The sequence below is a fragment of the Physeter macrocephalus genome, chromosome 9, assembly GCF_002837175.3.
Source record: "Physeter macrocephalus isolate SW-GA chromosome 9, ASM283717v5, whole genome shotgun sequence".
NCBI lineage: Eukaryota > Metazoa > Chordata > Mammalia > Artiodactyla > Physeteridae > Physeter > Physeter macrocephalus.
Genome location: NC_041222.1, coordinates 34822905 through 34829290, shown reverse-complemented (window position 1 = coordinate 34829290; position 6386 = coordinate 34822905). Strand labels below are relative to the sequence as shown.

The window sequence follows — 6386 nt, the reverse complement described above, 5'->3', positions numbered from 1 at the left end:
TCATAAATGGGTGTTGAATTTTGTCAAAAGTTTTCTTTTGCATCCACTGAAATGATCATATGGTTCTTATTTTTCAGTCTATTAATGTGGTATATAACACTGATTGATTTGTGGATAATGAAGAATCCTTGCATCCCTGGGATAAACCCCACTTGATCATCCTTTTAATGTATCATTGGATTTGGTTTGCTAGTATTTTGCTGAGGATTTTTGCATCTATGTTCATCAGTGATATTGGCCTGTAATTTTCTTTTTTTTGTGGTATCTTTGCTTGGTTTTGGTATCAAGGTGATGGTGGCCTCATAGAGTGAGTTTGGGAGTGTTCCTTCCTCTGCAATTTTTTGGAAGAGTTTCAGAAGCATAGGTGTTAACTCTTCTCTAAATGTTTGATAGAATTCACCTGTGAAGCCATCTGGTCCTGGACTTTCGTCTGTTGGAAGTTTTTTAAATCACAGTTTCAATTTCAGTACTTGTGATTGGTCTGTTCATGTTTTCTGTTTCTTCCTGATTCAGTCTTGGAAGGTTGTACCTTTCTAAGAATTTGTCCGTTTCTTCCAGGTTGTCCATTTTATTGGCATATTGTTGCTTGTAGTAGTCTCTTATGATCCTTTGTATTTCTGTAGTTTCAGTTGTAACTTCTTTTCATTTCTAATTTTATTGATTTGAGTCCTCTCCCTTTTTTTATGAGTCTGGCTAAAGGTTTATCAATTTCGTTTATCTTTTTGAAGAACCAGCTTTTAGTTTCATTGACTTTTCTATTGTTTTCTTCTTCTTTATTTCATTTATTTCTGCTCTGATCTTCATGATTTCTTTCCTTCTACTAACTTTGGGTTCTGTTTGTTCTTCTTCCTCTAGTTGCTTTAGGTGTAAGGTTAGGTTGTTTGAGATTTTTTTGTTTCCTGAGGTAAGATTTTATTGCTATAAACTTCCCTCTTAGAACTGCTTTTGCTGCATCCCACAGGTTTTGGAGTGTCATATTTTCATTGTCATTTGTCTCTAGGTATATTTTGATTTCCTCTTTGATTTCTTCAGTGATCCATTGGTTGTTTAGTAACATTGTTTAGCCTCCACATGTTGGTGTTTTTTACAGTTTTTTTTCTTGTGATTGATTTCTAATCTCATAGTGTTTTGGTCGGGAAAGTTGCTTGATATGATTTCAGTTTTCTGAAATTTACTCAAGGCTTGCTGTGTGGCCCAGAATGTGATCTATCCTGGAGAATGTTCCATGTGCACTTGAGAAGAAGGTGTATTCTGCTGCTTTTGGATGGAATGTTCTGTAAATATCAGTTAATCCCCTTGGTCTAATATGTCATTTAAGGCCTGTGTTTCCTTATTGATTTTCTATCTGGATGATCTGTCCATTGATGTAAGTGGGGTGTTAAAGTCCCCCAGTTTTATTGTGTTACTGTTGATTTCTCCTTTTATGGCTGTTAGCATTTGCCTTATATATTGGGGTGCTCCTATGTTGGGCGCATATATATTTACAAGTGTTAGATCTTCTTCTTGGATTGATCCCTTTATCATTATGCAGTGTCCTTCTTTGTCTCTTATAAGTCTTCATTTTAAAGTCTATTTTGTCTGATATAAGTATTGCTACTCCAGCTTTCTTGTGATTTCCATTTGCATGGAATACCTTTATCCATCCCCTCGCTTTCAGTCTGTATATGTCCCTAGATCTAAAGTGGGTCTCTTGTGGACAGCATATATACTGGTCTTGTTTTCATGTCCATTCAGCCAGCCTGTATCTTTTGGTTGGAGCATTTAATCCATTTTCCTTTAAAGTAATTATCATATGTATGTTCTTATTGCCATTTTGTTAATTGTTTTGGATTTGTTTTTGTAGGTCTTTTTTCTTCCCTTCCTTTTTTTCCCTTGTGATTTGATGACTATCTTTTGTGTTGTGTTTGGATTGCTTTATCTTTTTTGTATGTGTATCTGTTGTAGGTTTTGGGTTTGCTGTTCCCATGAGGTTTTGATATAGCAGTCTGTATATAAACAAGATTGTTTTAAGTTGCTGGTCTCTTAATATCAAATGCATTTCCAGTACCCTGCATTTGTACTCTCCTCAGGATTGCTGGTTTTGATAAATTTGTGTGTGAATGATTTCCTACGTTTACTGTATGTTTGCCTTTACCGGTGAGCTTCCCCATTTGTAATTTTCTTGTTTCTAGTTGTGGCCTTTTCTTTTCTGCCTAGAGAAGTTCCTTTAGCATTTGTTGTAAAGCTGGTTTGGTGGTGCTGAATTCTCTTAGCTTTTGATTGTCTGTATAGCTTTTCATTTCTCTGTCAAATCTGAACAAGAGCCTTGCTGGGTAGAGTAGTCTTGGTTGTAGGTTTTTCCCTTGTATCACTTAAATATATAGTGCTACTCCCTTCTGGCCAGCAGAGTTTCTGCTGAAAAAATCAGCTGATAACCTTACGGGGATCCCCTTGTTTCTTATTTGTTGCTTTTTAGTTTTACTAATATATGTGTCTCGACGTGTTCCTCCTTGGGTTTATCCTGTATGGGACTCTGCACTTCGTGGACTTGAGTGAGTGTTCCCTTTCCCATGTTAGGGAAGTTTTTAGTTATAATCTCTTCAAATATTTTCTCAGGTCCTTTCTCTCTCTCTTCTCTTCTGGGACCCCTGTAATGGGAATGTTGGTGTGTTTAATGTTGTCCCAGAAGTCTCTTAGACTGTCCTCATTTCTTTTCATTCTTCTTTCTTTATTCTGTTCTGTGGCAGTGATTCCCACCACTCTTTCAGCTCACTTATTTGTTCTTCTATCTCATTTATTCTGCTATTGATTCATTCTAGTGTATTTTTCATTTGTATTATTGTATTGTTCATCTGTTCTTTAAATCTTCTAGCTCTGTTTTAAACATTTCTTGTATCTTCTTGGTCTGTGCCTCCATTCTTTTTCCAAGATCTTGGGTCATCTTTACTGTCATTACCTTGAATTGTTTTTCAAATAGATTGCCTATCTCTAATTCACTTAGTTGTTCTTCCGGGGTTTTATCTTGTTCGTTTGTCTGGAATATGTTTCTCTGCCATTTCATTTTGTCTAACTTTCTGTGTTTTTGGTCTCCTTTCCTCAGGCTGCAGGATTGTAGTTCCTCTTGCTTCTGGTGTCTGCCCCCCAGTGGGTGAGATTGATTTAGGGGCTTGTGCAGGCTTCCTGGTAGGAGGGACTGGCACCTGCCCACTGGTGCATGGAGGTGGATTTTGTCCCTCTGGTGGGCAGAAATGTGTCAAGGAGTGTGTTTAGAGGTGGCTGTGAGCTCAGTACAACTTTAGGCTGCCTGTCTGCTGATGGGTGGGGCTATGTCTCCCCCCATCCCCCACCTCGACTGCTGGTTGTTTGGCCTGAGGCCTCCCAGCACTGGAGCCTGCAGGCTGTAGGGTGGGGCCACTTCTTGATGCCAAAATGGCGACCTCTGGGAGAGCTCACGCCAATCAATATTCCCTGGGTCCTTCACCACAGGTGTCCTTGCACAGAGAGAGCAACAATCAACCCCCACCTCTTCAGGAGACCCTCCAATACCCACAGGTAGGTCTAGTCCAGGCTCCTATGAAGTCACTGCTTTGTGCTGGGTCCCAGTGCATGTGAAAACTTGTGTGCGCCCTCCAAGAGTGGAGTCTCCGTTTCCCTCACTCCTGTGGAGCACCTGCACTCAAGCCCCACTGGCCTTCAAAGCTAAATGCTCTGGGGACTCCTCCCAATGCCGGACCCTCAGGCTGGGGAGCCTGACATGGGGCTCAGAACTCTCACTCTTGTGGGAGAAACTCTGTGATATATTTTCCAGTTTGTGGGTCACCTTCCCAGTGGGTATGGGGTTTGATTATATGGGGTGTGTGGGTGCGGTGACCCGTGTGTGCTCCCAGTAGGGCGGAGGCAGCAATCAGCCCCTGCTCATGGGTCTTCCAGTGGCAGCAGTGGCCCCCATGCCCCTGGGATAGTGGGGGCAGCAATTGGCACCTGCTCCTGTGTTTCTTAGTGGTGGTGGCAGCCCATGCACTCCTGGGACAGCAGAGGCGGCGATTGGCACCTGCTTCCATGTCTCCTGTTCTTTGTTTTCTTGTGCAAAATTGTCTTGGCTATTCCTGGACTGTTACTGTTCTAGATAAAATTTTAATACCATTGTCAGGTTCCACAAAAACTGTTGCTTTTTGCCTTCATTTCTTGAGTGAAGTTTAACTTTTAAAGCTTAATATTACTATTGTAGAATCACTAGCTTCTTATAAGCATAATTTCTGTCTTTTCCAGCATAGATGTTCTTCTCTTCTTCAATAGCTTCACACTTGAAAGTGTTCCAACAGAATGAGAACCTGACTATCCTAAGTGGCTGATAAAGGTGTTCTTGCAGTTACAGGAATGCTGATTGTTCCATAACATGTAACTAATCTGGGTACATTTTGTAGACTGGTGATAAAACACATCACATCTTAAATCTCTGAATGATGTTCTTACGTGTGTATGTGTATTTATATGTGTGTACACACCTTCAAATAAAAAACAGAAACAAAACCATCTTGGGCCTTTGATTTGAAGCACTCTGCACTTCCCAGGTGATTCTGCTTCTGCTTCTGCTTTCCTGAGCCAGCTACTAAGGGAACCTCAATGTGATGATGAATAGACTTGCCTCAAAAAGGAGGATGAAGGGGAGCAGAATATGCCATCCCAAAATATGCCTCTTTGGCATAAGGATTATTTTGAGTGGATTATTTTTAAGAAACAGAAGAAAAGCTCTAAAAATCTAGTAGAAGTTACTCATTTGTAGGAGACATTTACATTTATAAGAAATTTTTATTTGTAAGTGTGTCTTCTAATCTGTGCCAGGAATAGAAGGATGACTCTAAATCACAAGAAACTCTTATCAGTGGAGAAGATACCCAACTTAAATCTGCATAACAACCTTACTCTGTTTACTGTGTTTTTCCTAGTAACTTCCCATGACTGGCCTTCTCCACCTCCCAACATTTTTCTTGTGTCTTTAGCTGAAAAAGGAATTTAAGATGATGGCTTGGGCTATTTGGGGGAGTTAGTTTTCCAGGGTCTCCCCCATGTATACAGGATGTATACATGTTATTTGTTTTCTATTTGTTTTTCTCCTGTTAATCTGTCTTTTATTACAGGGGTGGGGTCTCAGCCAACAACCTAGAATGGTAGAGGGAAAATTGTTTTTCCTCAATGACAGTTTGGTGACCCATGATGGGATCTGCTGAAACACCGTACTTCTTCTGGAGCCTGAAGATAGGAACCTGGAAAACTGGCAGAAGCCAGCAAAGGGTAAGAATTCTTACCAAAGTCACCTCTCTCAGATGTCTGTCTATAGGGCCTAGTAGGGAGAGGAAGGGGAAATTTCACCTTATTCTTTCCAAATTTAGATTCACAGAAGAAAATATTTGTGTGAATTAGTTCCTTGAGCATAAAGACTCCAGTAAAGATTTTGTTATAAGCACTCTTGTTTTCTGTTGATCCTTTCCCTTCCATAGACGGTCACTGTCTTATGTTGTCTCTGTCTTTTGTGTCATTTGTCATAAGGAGGAGAACCATAGGTCAGATAAGGTTTTCCTTTCATCTTGTTCTTTGTCTTGAGAGCTCGGCTTTTTGACTAGTAAGAAAACTCTCTAGTCATCACCAGCTGGAAGATGCTAGTATCAGCCTGTATCTGGCAGCCACTACAGGATGGCAACTCGAAACACATTCTCTTTGTCCCACTGTGTGCCAGCTTTCAGGGGAGTTTGTCTTAAGGGGTCCTAGTCCATAAGGGGCCTTCGGCGGCTCAACCTCTGTTATCTTGTTAGTGGTGGAAAAGCCCCATTCCAGTAGTGTCTTGTCTGGTATTACAGATTAGCAGGTTTGTGACTGGAGGTGTTTCATGTTCTCACAGAAAACGTGAGAGATTGTTTTCAGTACACCATTCCTACCACCTGTAACAAAGAAGGTCTTTGCTTTCTTAGGCTAACTCTGGGAGTGAACTTTCTTGATATTATGAGGGTCAGGGCTTTTGTTTTGTTTTTTGTTTTTAACACTTTATTGGAGTATAACTGTTTTACAATAGTGTGTTAGTTTCTCCCTTACAACAAAGTGAATCAGTTATACGTATACATATGTTCTCATATCTCTTCCCTCTTGCGTCACCCTCCATCCCACCCCTCTAGGTGGTCACAAAGCACAGAGGTGATCTCCCTGTGCTATGCGGCAGCTTCCCACTAGCTATCTAATTTACATTTGGTAGTGTGTATATGTCCCTGCCACTCTCTCACTTTGTCACAGCTTACCCTTCCCCCTCCCCATATCCTCAAGTCCATGCTCTAGTAGGTCTGTGTTTTATTCCCGTCCTACCACTAATCTTTTCATGACATTTTTTTTCTTAGATTCCATATATATGTGTTAGCATA

General features: G+C 40.6%; 1 long non-coding RNA gene across 2 annotated transcripts in view; it reads left to right on the top strand.

Moving 5' to 3' along the window:
* Positions 1 to 1057: 1057 nt before the first annotated feature.
* Positions 1058 to 6386, top strand: part of LOC114486872 (uncharacterized) — an 8354-nt gene continuing 3025 nt past the window's right edge. The window contains exons 1-2 of one of the 2 annotated variants that reach the window (XR_003681228.2): positions 1058 to 3531; positions 5118 to 5271. This is a non-coding gene — a long non-coding RNA (uncharacterized lncRNA). Of the gene's footprint in view, positions 3532 to 4248; positions 5272 to 6386 lie in introns of both variants that reach the window. The other variant, XR_003681227.2, reaches the window with a different exon arrangement.